This window comes from Dasypus novemcinctus, chromosome 3 (genome assembly GCF_030445035.2).
Source record: "Dasypus novemcinctus isolate mDasNov1 chromosome 3, mDasNov1.1.hap2, whole genome shotgun sequence".
Taxonomy (NCBI): domain Eukaryota; kingdom Metazoa; phylum Chordata; class Mammalia; order Cingulata; family Dasypodidae; genus Dasypus; species Dasypus novemcinctus.
In genome coordinates, this window is record NC_080675.1 from 49999908 (window position 1) to 50015154 (window position 15247).

The following is a 15247-nucleotide window of genomic DNA, read 5'->3' on the forward strand; positions in this document are numbered from 1 at the left end:
TGAGACTACACCTGGGGCTCCTTCCAATAGGCAGGACCAGGTGACACAAAGATGACACTTTCTCTTTCAGTCTCCCCCCACCCCTTCCCGGTTTCCAAGTCCCACTAAGTGGGGAATCGCACAATCTAAAAAACCGAGAAGTGGAGCGGGATGCAAGATGTTCTCTGGAACTCTCATTGGTCATTTGGTGTGAATGTGTGTGTTGGGTTTTCTGAAAAGTATTTTCAGTTCCCCGGAGAGACAAGAAAGAGTTAATTTGTTTTCTGACAGGTTTCACACTGTGGGCAGGTCAGCCAAAAAAGCAGAGGAAACGGAGAACAGCCCTATGATTAATTCTACCTGTTTCCCCATGAGCGATCACCTGCTCCAGGGGTCATGAATAGCAGGTAGCTCTCCCTCTCCTGGGCTCTGAGAGCTTCGTTTGTTTGGTGACAGCTGAGTGACAAGGCCTGAAACCCGAGCCCATCGCTCGAGCTGATGTGGGGGATAAAACCCTGGATGTTCCCTCAAACATTTCAGGAAATGAAAGTTGTAACGCGATCCCTCCTGCGCCCACATCTCCCCCAGCAAACACAAAGGCTCAAAGGAGCCTTCTCGGATTGAATTCGGCCTGGAGTTGATGGAGGGAAAGCGGAGCCCGGCGCGGGGAGGTCGGGGGGGAGGGCTGGGGCTGTTGCTGGCAGGCTTTCTGAATCCGGGAAGGAGGAGGAGGAGAGCGGGGACAGTGGGGAGAGCCGGGCGCGCGGGATCCGCACCTCCGCCGCGGCCCAAGTGCCCTGCGCCTGCGGACAGCGTCGGCCGCTGCCAACGCCACGGGTAGATCTACCTTGAGGGTGAACTGTGAGTGGGAAGGAGGACCCGCCGCCTCCGGCCCAGCGCGGCCCCCGCGTTCTGGGCCTGGGCCACGCAGCCTGGAGGCCCCGGGGCCCTGAACCCCCCCCGCGGGCCTAGGCGCACAGGCCAGCCCCGCGGGCCGCGTCACAGGCCCAGGCCCAACCTTTGCCAATCCTCCTTGCCCGAGTGGAGGCCCCGGGATCCCGCGCCAGCCCTCGGTCGGGGTGTCCCTCCTGACGCGGCCCGGCGGACCCGCGCACGGTGGGCGCCCATCTGCGGCGTCCACAACTGCGGGGATGCGGCCGGGCCGTGAGGACTCGCGAGTCTCACTCAGCGCCCTCGCGCTCGGCTGCCCCCATCCGTCAGCAGCTCCCATCTGCCTGCGGGCCTCGTCCGCACAGGCGGTGGAAGTGCCCCTCCGGCTGGGAGAAGAGGGGGGAGGGTGTAATGGGAGAAGGAGAGCCGAAAAGTTGACGCGTCGACCCCCGCGCGGCCTTCCATCCTCGGGTCCTGCTCGCCTGTCAATCACCGCGCCCGGCGCAGGAGCAACTCCGGGTAGGTGGGAGGAGTGGACCCGGGGCCCTCCAGGCGAGCTTTCCTCCTCCACCCGGACAGCTCGCACTGCTCTGTTCTCTTACAGAATTTTCAGTTTTTCTTTCCCAGACTGTTATTATCAGCCCTGATCTCTCTCCCTCACACTTTTTAACCAGGAATAGGGAGGTGATTTTTTTTTTTTTTTAATGTAAAGACATTACGGAGAGGACTGACCTGGGAAGCAGCGCATTGTCAAAGATCCATCACTTCATCATTTGCACACACTTGCGAATTGTGTGACTTTGAGCAAATTACCTAACTTCCCTGGGTCTCGATTTCCTCTTCGGGAAAATAGGAACTATGGTAGTTAAACGGCAGGGGTACTGAGAAGCTTAAATGAGCTGGGAGTATTAAATGTAATTTGCTTAGCACAATAGACGTTTAATGAATAGTAGCTATAATTACAACACGCTTGAAGCTTACTTAGACTGCCTCAAAGCCGCCTGGGAAAATTCCCATGATGCTAGAATTTCCAGTGAGGGCAGATTATGGCCATTTCCTTTCTCTGTCTGGAAAACTGCAAGGAGCGATTATTTCTCAGACACCTAAAGTCTGATTAGCCTTTGGGTGTAGCCACACTGATTTCTTGAAGCTCTAAGTCTAGAATGAAGAATTTTAACTCCTATTTTTATGTTTCTAAATATGCGAATGCTGAAACAATTTAGAAAGAAAAAACACTACGTATTTCTTTATTCCAGTCAATCTAGATTAAACTCCAGATTTTGTCATCTCTATTATTCTTAATGATTTGAACGTTAATATAGGTACCATTATATATGATAGAATTCCATTGATGACAAATAAAACCCGCTTAAATGTGGCTGAAAATGACAAATTACTTAGAAGGGAACTAATGTACTCAGCTGAGTAGAATTTAAGGACCTACCTACATATGTCAATGTAAGTGCAGAATAATAAACTGCTTTGAAGATTTAATGCCTTGCTGATGTTAACACAGTGTTGGATATAATAGCACTTGATTAAAAAAATTTTTTTTAAAGTAAATGAATGGGCTGCTGAAATGAGGAGGAGTTTTTAGATAGAACACAATTCCCTGAGTTGGAATTCTGCTGGACCCTCTTGGGTACATTTCTTCTCTTGTGACACTCCCTAATGATCACCAGGGATGAATAGCTCATTTTGTCATATCACACATCCTTCTCTGATTTCAAGGCCTTGCTCATTCAGGTATTGTTGGAAGCAAAGTGCACAGCTGAAATTTGCTTGGTACAATCCCAAGGAATCTGATGGATAAACAAGAGGGGAGAGGAAGAGAGAACTGAAGCAGCCTCTGGAGCTACAGGTTGTGACCATCCTCCCTTTTCTTCCACCCCCTTCACTGACTCAGAGGTAGAACCAGAGAACTTCTGATAGGAGGAACATTTCCAGCAAATGTAAATATAAAACCCAGAGAATAGGTGGAGCATGCATGCATGCAGCAATTGACTTTAAGAATGGGTCCTCAAACACTGCAATCCCTTCACAATTAGTGCATTGTCACCGCTGGGAAAGGCATTTTGTATTCAGTTCTTCAACACTATATTTTCTTCCAGAAATTTCATTTTTTTTGTGTGAAAGTATTCTAGTTGACAAAAAAATGTACATGATTTTGCTTTTAGTTTAGGGATGTGATTTATTATTACTCCTTTTTAAAAGCAATCACTGTATGTGCTCAGGAAGAGTTCAACAGTTTTGTTTAAAAAATTCTATATTACACTCACAAATTCCTTTAGGTGGAGGTAGGAGACAGTTGTGTAGAAATTACCAAAAAGGCCTGCTATATACATATCTAATATTACTTTTATTTGCAAAGATTTGAGTGTAAGCCGTATAATGAAAGAAATGGATAGAAAATGAAGTGAGGCATTGGTCCTATTACTTTCAAGAATGTGTCTGCTCAATTAATTTATGGTGATCTTGGAATGTACTTTTTTATATTCATTTCATTATAAAGGTTATAATTGTCTTATTAAATAATTTTGCAAGCTTCAAAAATGTGTCTTATAATCAGAGAAACATTTGGTAGGAACTGTGACTATATTACTGCTTAATCATTTGTATATTGTGAAATTATTTGCATAGTGCCAGGGCTAGGAGTTCCCAGAATTCTGCTTCTCCTGCATTTTTGCCACTGCTTTTAACATGACTGGAATAAAAAAATATGTAGTGTTTTTTCTTTCTAAATTGTTCCAGCATCCACATGTTTAGAAACACAAAAATAGGTCCATGTGCATACTCAAAAAGTAAAGAGGAATAAGAAAGAGCACTCTATGCTGAGGAATAAGTTAATTTAAATTAGATTAAACTTTGCAGAGGGTACTTCAAGGAGGTTTGGGTGGATTCCAAGCCTTAGCATATCATTCAAGAAATGAAAGGCCTTGCGGGCATTCCAAAAGGCATGTCCGCTCTAAATCAGCTTTAGTTCATTTCAAATAAAAAAATATATGACTGAACTTGAAGGCTGGATAAAGAGGGGAGTCTTATTTCTACTCTGCAGATGCATCACAGTGAAATAAGTGTGGAAATGCAGGTCCCTCAATTTTAGAATTTTTCTAAATAATTTGTGTATAACTGCTGAGCCAGTAGTTCCTATTCATTCAATTTGCCTCCAGAAAACTGGCTTATTTGCCAATATGCTCAGAAGTACAGTAGCTTTCTTTCCATTGGAAATTACTTATAGCTAAAGTGAATTAACTCTCATGGAGTGCTTAGAAGATATATATTAGATATTTTCAGTTTATTTCATGATGCATGCCATTTTGTGATTTCAGTTACAGGTCAATTTCAGATAACTTAATGGTCCTTCAATATTGAAAGTAATTTTTTTCCTTTTGATTAAGGCCAAAAACAATAGAAAAATAAGCCGATTTGTTATGAAATTTTAAAACTTCCATTTTATTTAGCTGAGTTAAATGAGAAATGAAATGCAATGCAGACTTTATTTTTTGAAGTTCAACTTTTCAGCATTGTACTGTGGCAAGTTCATTGTAAAAACATGCATATGACAAATGCTATAATTTGTGACACTTTCAAATTTTGTCTAGGCCATACATGACTTTGGGATAAAGAACACTTTGTTTTGAATAATTACCTAAAGTAGATAAAATGTATTAAAAAACAAAAGCACCATGTTTATGGAAGATATAAACAAAACTTGCAAACAAGACTAGAGATTAATTCTGGTCTTCCATTGTTGCTTTTTATGAACAACACAAATGATTAAGAAAGACCTATTTTCTTTCCTGGTGCTCTCAGCCAGGCTTCCCTTGAGAAGTATACCAAAGGAAATATGGTAATGAGGATTAGGAGAGGCAAATGCTGTTAGCCAGTGGGTATGCTGTGGATTGTATTACCTGCAGGAGTGGAGGCAAAATACCCATAAAATAGCCTTTCAGATTCAGTTTGTCTCGAATTACATTGTGAAATTCAGTGGTTTGGTATAGTTGTATACCTGTTGGCTCTGGAGACTTACACAGAATTGGCGTGGGCCAATCCTTGTGCAGAAGGACTTGCAGGTGTTACCAGAGGTATTAGGATTTGTGGTTTCCTACGGGAAATTCTTCTGGTGGTTGCGTGCCCTCCTGGGTGGAGTGGGTAAGGGAGTGGGTAAGAGTCCGACCATCCAGAGCCTGATCTATAGCTCCTCTCTAGTCCACAGGCCAGCCTATATTATGAAGACTAATTGGCTGCAGATTATTATTTGCAACTCCAGTGCTGGCCTCCTCTGACCCAGCACCCCAATGGGTTAAAAGCTGAAATTACAGTCTTCCATCCATTAAGAGAAGAGAGTTCTAACACGCCATATTTCTTAGCTGAGAAATAAAACCTCAAGTCCTGACCACACAATCCACCTCTCTATTCTTTAGTTTTCTTGGAATTGTTATCAACAGCCCTGGTATCATGGCTGAAATTCAAGTCAAAGACCTCCCTTATGCTTGTTTATGTTCCAGTCATGACTGGAAGTGATATTTATTCTTCACTTCCTGTTCTAGACTTAGGTGTGGTTTTTTTTGGTTTATTTTTGTTTTTGTTTTTATTTATTTTTGTGTGGATGGTTGTTAAGCTGATGACTCCTTCTTACTTCTGAAGTTGTAGTTTTCTAATGGTTAAAAAATGTTACTTATGTTCCTTCCAAGGAAACTTTGAAGACTTTCTGTTTAGACCTATTGAATTGATTTAGGCTCTTAAGACTGAACAAAGATAATGTCTAAAAATACTTTCTGTGGTAGAAAAATATTACAAAATTTCTAAATTTAAACAAATTACTTAGCTATAATAATAGCTATATGTATACTTTATCTATTTGGGACTTACCAGATTGGTAACCATTTTTAGTAAGGAAAAAAATCAGTTATTGGATTTTATAAAGTTCAGTGGGTTATTAGGAAGAATGGAGTACCTTTTCAGACAAAGCACATCCATGTCTCAGTTTAATGTTAAAAAAAAAAAAGACGGAAACGGACTTTGGCCCAGTGGTTAGGGCGTCCGTCTACCACATGGGAGGTTCGCGGTTCAAGCCCCGGGCCTCCTGGACCCGTGTGGAGCTGGCCTATGCGCAGTGCTGATGAGCGCAAGGAGTGCCCTGCTACACAGGGGTGTCCCCCGCATAGGGGAGCCCCACGCGCAAGGAGTGCACCCATAAGGAGAGCCGCCCAGCGCGAAGGAGGGAGCAGCCTGCCGAGGAATGGCCCTCCTGCCGAGGAATGGCGCCGCCCACACTTCCCTTGCCGCTGACGACAACAGAAGCGGACAAAGAAACAAGACGCAGCAAATAGACACAGAAAACAGACAACCGGGGAAGGGGAGGGGAATTAAATAAATAAAAATAAATCTTAAAAAAAAAAAAAAAAGAAAAAGTGTTTATCTCTTTTATCTGTTATTAGAGACAATAAACAAGACCAGCAGTGAATTTCTAATGTCCACAATTTTAGGTAATGCATTTGAAGTGAGAAGTCACTGTAACAAATATTCCAGGCAATTTGATTTACATAGCCATCTCTTAAAATCCTATCTTGGGGGAAGCAGATGTGCCTCAAGTGATAGAGCTTCCGCTTATCATATGGGAGGACATGGGTTCGTTCTCTGGGGCCTCCTGGTGAAAAAGAACAGAAAGCATGCCCACATCACAAGCCAGTACCTCGCGCAAGTTAGTTATGCAGCAAGATAATGACACATCAAAAGGGAGACAAGGGGAGAGTCAAGGTGAAGCGCAGCAGACACCAGGAACTGAGGTGGCACAATTGACAGGGAACCTCTCTCCCCATCAGAGGTCTCCAGGATTGAATCCTAGAGGAGAGAAAATAAGAACAGAAGGCAACACAGACAGCAAAAACAGCAGGAGGGAGGAGGGGAAGGAGGGGAAGGAGGGGAATAAAACAAACAAAAAACACCCTATCTTGGGAAGTGGGTGTACCTTAAGCAGTCGGGTACCCACCTACCACATGGGAGGTCCTGGGGTTGCTGCCTAAAAAGAAGACAAGCCCAGAAAGCAGACAGCGAGCACAAAACAATAGGGTGGTGGGTGGGGATAAATAAAAAAAATAGTTCTGAAAACAAAACAACAAAACAAAACCCTATCTTGGGGAGCGAATGTAGCTCAGTGGCTGAGTGCTTGCCTCTCACATAGGAGGTCCCAGATTCAATCCCTGGTGCCTCCTTAAAAAAACAAAAAAACCCTGAATTTCTCTTTCCTTATGGCTTCCTCTTTCACATCACCATTCCAAAGGTTATTTCTCATAACCATTCTAGGTTAATTTGGGGCATATGGCTTATCTTACCTTTACACATGGAAATTAACTCTATTATTGAATGATTCATTCATCAATAGTGGGTAATTAAAGCTACTGGGAGGAGACATTAGAGTTGGTAATGAAGATGGATAAAAAGTGCTAAGAGAAAATATTTTCTCTCTTGATAAGGTTGTGCTTATAATTAGCCGACAATTTGAAAAAGGAAAAATGTAATGCTTGAAGACATTAGACGCCTGAGTGAAACTTTCTATGCTTCTGCTGCCAAGTTGAGCCAATTGCTTTGCATATGGGGAGCAGACATGTCAGCACAGCTATCTCTGCTAAACTTCTGGCCTGTTTGCTTCACCAGAAATGAATCCCAATACTTAACTGTGCTCTCAGTGTTACAATTAAATTAGAAAATTTTGCCTAAAATGAAATGTCAGAAAAAGTGAAATTCATAGCCATGTATGTACAAGTAATGATAAAATTGGGTTTAAAAATAAACAGTTCATGAGATTTCAGACTAAGGACTGTCTTTGTGATGGAGGCAAAGAGAACGGGTGATGGCTTAGCTCTTACAGGAACCTTGAGAATTTGGCAGTAGTTAGAAAACCACCCTCGTGAAAGGCCTCACCCTCCTGGTGGCATGATTTAAAGTGGCTGTCGCAGAAAGAATACAGCCACTAACTAATCCACAGAGTTGAGGTCACATGGCTTATTTTTATTAATTTATTTAATTTTGAAATATTTTCAAACTTATAGGACAGTTGTAAAAATAATTCAACCCCACACAGAGAATTCCAGCATACCCTCACCCCCCACATATTCACTCACCAATTTTAGCATTTTGCACCTTTGCCATATCATTCTATCATCTATCTTTATATCTCTATCTCTCTATCGCTATCATCTCTCTCTCTATTATCTATCTATCATCCTTTTTGAACATTTGAGAGTAGATTGTACACATCATACTCCTTGAAAGCATAATACTTCCATGTATTATGGAACATTTCCTATGAACAAAGATATTCACTTATTTAATCACCTTAAGTGCAGTAATGAAGTTCAAGACATTTAATGTTCATATAAAACTTGCATTCCATATTCCATTTTTTCTCAACTCCTAATAATATCCTTTTGAGCCTTTTCTCCTCCATTCTTAGATCCCAACCAGTATCACATATTCCACTTAATTATCATTATCTCTTTTGTTTCTCTCTTTTTTTAAAATTGTGGAGACATATACAACATAAGTCTTCCCATTCCAACTCCTTCCAAGCATTCAGTGGGATTAATCACATTCTCAATGTTGCAGTACTCTCCCCATCATCCATTACTATAACTTCTTCACCCCAACAGAAACTCTGCACTCATTTTGTATTCATTTCCCATTGCCTCTCCCCATCCCCACCTCTGTAACCATCCTCTACTTCCAGCCTCTATGAATTTGCATATTTTCTCTTTTCTTTGTGGTTAACATAGAACTTAAATTTAACATCCTAAATTTATAACAATTTTATTGGCTTTGATACCAACATAATAATTTCAATAACATATGTAAACTATGTTCCTAAACCCCACAATTCCCCATCTTTATATAGTTCTTGTCATAAATTATGTGTTTTCACAGTATGAGTCCAAAACCATTGAATTATCATTACATTTTATGCATTCGCCTTTTAGATCCTGTAGAAATGAAAAAGTGGGGTTACAAATAAAAATACAATAGTCCTGGCATTTATATTTTCCTATGTCATTATCTTTACTAGATATCTTTATTTCATGTGTTGCTTTCCTTCCAACCTGCAGAACTCTCTTTAGCAGTTGTCATTCAAAATGGAGGGAGGAATTAGACATTCCCCAAAAATCAAAAGTTGATCAGATATAGAGTTCTTTTTTTTTTTAAAGATTTATTTATTTATTTCTCTCCCCTTCCCCCCACCCCTGTTGTCTGTTCTCTGTGTCTATTTGCTGTGTCTTCTTTGTCCACTTCTGTTGTTGTCAGTGGCATGGGAATCTGTGTTTCTTTTTGTTTGTCATCTTGTGTCAGCTCTCTGTGTGTGTGGCACCATTCCTGGGCAGGCTGCATTTTCTTTCGCACTGGGTGGCTCTCCTTATGGGGTGCACTCCTTGCGCGTGGGGCTCCCCTATGCGGGGGACACCCCTGTGTGGCAGGGCACTCCTTGCGCGCATCAGCATTGCACATGGGCCAGCTCCACACGGGTCAAGGAGGCCCGGGGTTTGAACCTTGGACCTCCCATGTGGTAGACGGACGCCCTAACCACTGGGCCAAGTCTGCTGCCAGATATAGAATTCTTGGTTGGCAATTTTTTGTTGTGAGCACTGTAAACATTTTCCCACTGCCTTCTTGCCTCTGTGGTTCTGATGAGAAATTGGAACTTAATCTTATCAAGACTCCCTTGAATGTGGCAGATTGCTTCTCTCTTGTGCCTTTTGGAATTCTCTCTTTATCTCTGGCATTTGACATTTTGATTATGATGTGTTGGTGTGGGTCTATTTGGGTTTATCCTGTTTGGAGTTCATTGAGCATCTTGGATATGTGTTTTCATGTCTTTCATTAAATTTGGAAAGTATTCAGCCATTTTCAGCCATTACTTCTTCAAGTATTCTCTCTGTCCCTCTTCTCTTTCTTCTCCTTCTGGGAATCCCACAGTGTGTATATTGCTACACTTGATGGTGTCAGACAGGTTACTCAGGCTCTGTTCACTTTCATTCATTCTTTCTTCTTTCTGCTCCTTAGACAGAGACAGAATGATTTCAATGGTCTTATCTTCAAGTTCACAGATTCTTTCTTCTCCTATCTCTAATTCACTGTTGAATCCATTTAGGAAACTTTAAATTTCTGTTACTGTGGTCTTCAGCTCTGTTTGCTCCTTTTTCATATTTTCCATATCTCTATTGATATTCTCTTTGTGTTCATCTATAATTTTCTTTATTTCCTTTAGTTCTTTTTTTTAAAAAAAGATTTATTTATTTATTTTTATTTCTCCCTCCCCCCTCACCCCTGATTATCTGTTTTCTGTGTCTATTTGCTGCATCTTCTTTGTCCACTTCTGTTGTTGTCAGCTGCACAGGAATCTGTGTTTCTTTTTGTTGCGTCATCTTGTTGTGTTAGCTCTCCGTGTGTGTGGCACCATTCCTGGGCAGGCTGCACTTTCTTTTGTGCCGGGCGGCTCTCCTTACAGGGCGCACTCCTTGCACATGGGGCTCCCCTATGCGGGCGACACCCCTGCGTGGCAGGGCACTCCTTGCGCGCATCAGCACTGTGCATGGGCCAACTCCACACGGGTCAAGAAGGCCTGGGGTTTGAACTGCGGACCTCCCATATGGTAGACGGATGCCCTAACCACTGAGCCAAGTCCGCTTCCCTCCTTCAGTTCTTTGTCCATGTTTTCCTTTAGCTCTTTTAGCATATTTGGAATCCTTTTTTTCCCAAAAGGATCTGGGATGTCCAAAATCTGATCTTCTTCATTGGTGATTTCTAAAACTTTAAACTTCTCCTTTGGTTGTGCCATCAATTCCTGTTTCTTTTGTAATCTTTTGTTGAAATTTGGACATTTTGAAATTTTAATGTGTTATTGCTGGAATTTAGACTCTGAGGAATCTATTCCTTAAGCTTGTATTCAGGTAGTGTTATGACAGAGCTTTCTTTGAATGCCAGGAGCAGGAGAAGAAGGAGGAGGAGGAGGAGGTAGAGAAAACATCTTTGCAGATTGACTTGTGATGGTACCCTCCTTCAGGGCTTATCCATACAAATGAGTTTGGGAAATAGCACTAGGCCAAAACATAGGGGTTCCCCTGATCCTTTTTGCACATGTGTCTTCTCTTAGGTACATGAGTGTGACCCTGGGAATTCCCATGTTTACACAGATACAAATGCCCCATCTTCTGTAGGAAACAGTTTCCTCATGGTCCTGGGCACTGCACTGTATGTCCTACAGCCAGCAATCACTTGCCCTAGGTACCATGAATTAACTGCTGTCTAATAGAATTCTGTAGGAGAGCTCAGTGAGCTGCCTCCTACATGCAGGGTAAATTCTGGAACAGCAAGTCCCTTAAGCAATCACCAGACAGATTGGGTCAGACATACATGCTCCTAGTATGTGAATGAGGGTTACTCTGTTCCCTACAGAACTGGGACCAGGGATCTGCACTGGGAGTGCTCACTGGATCTGTGCCAAGCCAACAGGGGTTCAGGCAGGGGAAGCCAGGACACCATGAGATCCTACCTCTTTGAAGTAGCCTTTTTCTTGACTTGGCACTCACCCTGTCAGTGCAATTTCTGTAACTGATTTGTGGGGATTTTAGAAAGATGTTTCTGCCAGTTCTTGCTGGTTTTTCAAAGATTCTGTGTGTGGAGGACAACTCCCTGAAGTCTATAACTCTGTCATCTTGATCAGGGTGGGGACACATGTATGTAGGTATGTATGTATGTACGTATTTATTTTTTGAGTTATCAGGGGCTGGGAGTTGAACCCAGGAACTTGTATGTGGGAAGCTGGCGCTCAACCACTGAGCCACATCAGCTTCCCTGAGTTGGTTTTTTTTCATTTGTTATTATTTTTTTTTCAGGAGGCACTGGAACTGAACTTGGGACCTCCCTTGTACGAGGCAAGTGCTCAACCACTTGAGCCACATTAGTTCCCGAGACATTTATTTTTAAGAGCTGACCATTAAATGTAAAGAAAGCTCGCCTTTCTAACAATGAATGGAAAATATGGTTAGAATATTATTCATGAACAATCCACAATATGGTTCTTGGGTCAAATGTAGTTTTACAAGAGAGGATTTGGCCATGAACTCCAGATGCAATCATATATGGGATAGCCTTATCTCCCTGCCCAATCCTTCCTGATAAGATTGTGCTGGTGGAAACTGAAAACTGCTGTAGTAGCTGGATGACTGCCCTTGAGACAGATTGTTCGTGAGAAATGGGAACCACAATCACATGAAAGAGCATCATGCTAATATCACATATTTTATAACAAAAATGCAGGCTGGGTTCATTGAGTTGCATGTGATATATATCATCACTTATGTTTGGAGATGATAAGTATACTTATTATAAAAATAAAAAGAACATCTTTGTCTTTAGGCTGGGACTAGAGAACTTTGCTAAGCATGGTTTTCATTAAAGAAGCACAAAACAAAAAGTTGCCAGGACACCCTAGGAAGGTGTTAACTATAGTAAATATTCATAATGTAATGAGAGAAAGATTTGTATCTAACTAGATTTAGTGAAGTTATTGGTGATTAACTGTGTATTAAACCAGGGAGACCAAATCTGTGTTAGCACAAAACTATCTTTTTGGAACAATTTTTGTAGTTTTATTGGTTAACAAGTATAAGCATGTGTATCAGATAAGGTTACATTTTTAAAACCAGATTCTTCCAAGTGCCTAAAGCTGTGCTTACATGAAACTAGCATCACAATTCTATTAAGGGAAAACAAAAAACAAAACAAAACAAAACAAAACAAACCATTGCCCCCAAACACAGTGAAACTGGCCATTTGGCAGCACAGGAAGTAAAACACCTATTGGACTGAATGCTTTGGCTTTATAGTTTGTAAATTTAAATTAGGCAGCTTTAGTCACCCTCTCCCCCCATCCTTTAGTAAATTATAGGTCTTATAAGATGCACTAAAGTTTTTAGGACACCAGGGTTCTATTTCTTTAGCTTCCTTTCTTTATTTTAAAATCAGAACCACATCTCCTTCATCAGAGATCTGCCAAGTTGTACAGTAAACCAGCAGAAAGCCGTTGTCAAAGTCGATTTATTGAGAGTGTAACTTCACATGACAAATTCTTTTCTTTATTGCCATTGTCTACTAACTGTTTGTCAACTTGTTAAGAGTTCCGCGTGGCTAGGTTGTAAAAACCCATTTGGGATTCTAGATAACCCAGGAGAAGAGGCTGTTACCTACTGAATTCCTTTTGTATTTAAGGATCTGGTAGAAGTATACAAAGCTTTATTGTCTTCTTTGATATTCACTCAAAGCACCTCAGTTTCTATCCTTTAAAAAACAATTTCTGGCATTATTTCCAGAAAGAGTAACTATGCACTCTAGTCTTATTCAGGAAGGGGTTAGAGAAGCAAGTATAAGTTTTGCTTTAACACATTAATTAAATACCAAAGGGGTTAGGACTCGGGCTAAAATCCAAATCATAATTCATGGATTCTCAAATTGTCCACATCTCAGATGGGATCAGGGCACGGCAACTTGGGGACTTTGTCTTGGTCAGTTTGAGAAGTGGCATTATAGCACCTCTTTCGTTCTTCCTTCTTCAATGAAAAACCTTGACCCCAGTGGTTTGTAAACAATCTAGGCACATGGTTTTCTTTTCTGAATATTCAAGAAATGTCTCTGGAGTGTGCTCAGGTTGTCAGATGTTCTTATATTAGAGTCTGCCTGTTTTTTTTCCTTAAGGTTCAGGTAAGAGATTCATAATAAGACCTGATCCACCTGTGGGACCTGGGAAGAGTCTGATGAGTCTTAAATTTTCCAAAGTCTTGTTCTTGAACATTTCCTCCCTTCATTCCTCTGCTCTTATTTTCTGCTGAAACTAATTTCTCTTTGTGTTTTGTCTTTTCTTCTTCACAATGCTGTCTAAGTTTGATAGCACAGCTGGCATTTGAGTGAAGGTAAGTAGAAGGTGGGCATCTATCATATGAGAGGGTACGTTTTATTTATCTTGGCGTGATCAGTGCCAGCTCAATGCCAGGCACTAACAGCCCTTAATAGGTGTTGCTTTTGAATGAATAAAAGAATGATGTTCAGGAATATAAAGGACAGTGAGTAATAGGAATACTTCTTTTATTGACCCAGTACAAGAGGGGGCAGATAGGCTGTGCTGGAAGAGATTGAGGAGAGACTACAAGCAAAACTATGTAGCTCTAAGTTGCTTAAGATTTTAGGGCTTTTTACCTGGAAAAGCAGTTATATCTGAAGTTGTTTTTTTTTTACACTTTTTAAAAATTAAAGTTAATAGATCACAAAGAATATTACATTAAAAAACATAAGAGGGAAGTGGATTTGGCCCAATGGATAGGGCGTCCACCTACCACATGGGAGGTCCATGGTTCAAACCTAGGGCCTCCTGACCCGTGTGGAGCTGGCCCGCGCAGTGCTGATGCACGCAAGGAGTGCTGTGTCACGTAGGGGCGTCCCCCGTGTAGGGAAGTCCCACGCGCAAGGAGTGCACCCCGTAAGGACAACCGCCCAGTGTAAGAAAAAAAGCACAGCCTGCCCAGGAATGGTGCTGCACACACGGAGAGCTGACACAGCAAGATGATACAACAAAACGAGACACAGATTCTGGGTGCCGCTGACACAAGCAGACACAGAAGAACACACAGTGAATGGACACAGAGAGCAGACAACTGGGGGGGGGGGAGCTGTGGGGAAGGGGAGAGAATTAAATAAAAAATCTTTAAACAAGCAAACAAACAAAAACATAAAGAGGTTCCCATAAAACCCATTCACCATCCCCCCACCCCCACCCCTGGAGTTCTTATATTTGGAGAATTTGAAGAATGGGGGGTGGTCATTTTTGGAAAATGGTTTTGCCAAGAGAGACAAAGGTCTTGACAAACTCATCCACATCAAAATCCACTGGTGTGCTTACTTGCTTTTTAAACTGATACGACAAGTGATTCTTCTGCAAATTAAAATTTGAAAATAACTCCTCTAATTAATATTCATATATATAGCCTTTCTCCTCATCATCTCTTATCTGAATTCCTTCAATAGCCCCCAGTGCTATACTCCCTCTCCCCAGCAGCTAGAATGAGCTTTGGGTCATGACACTTTGCTTTAAGCCCTTCGATGACTTCCTGCTGCACTTAGAATTCAATTTAATCTTCTGACGGTGACCTACAAGATCCTGCATGATTTTCATTGCAAATCTTATCTCATTTCAAGTTCTGCTTTAGCTATGACACTTTCTTTTAGTGCCTCAAACAAGCCAAAGTCATTCATTCAAGAGCTTTAAAAATGCAGTTTTCTCTGATTCTTGTGATTGCCTCTTCTTGCTCCTAATCCTTCCTGCCTCAGCTTTAAT

General features: G+C 41.7%; 1 long non-coding RNA gene across 1 annotated transcript; it reads left to right on the top strand.

Annotated features, from left to right (window-relative positions):
- Nucleotides 1-747: 747 nt before the first annotated feature.
- Nucleotides 748-3423, top strand: LOC139437891 (uncharacterized). Its single transcript, XR_011647800.1, has 2 exons — nucleotides 748-1389; nucleotides 2617-3423. It is a non-coding gene; the product is annotated as an uncharacterized lncRNA (long non-coding RNA).
- The last annotated feature ends 11824 nt before the right edge of the window (nucleotides 3424-15247 follow it).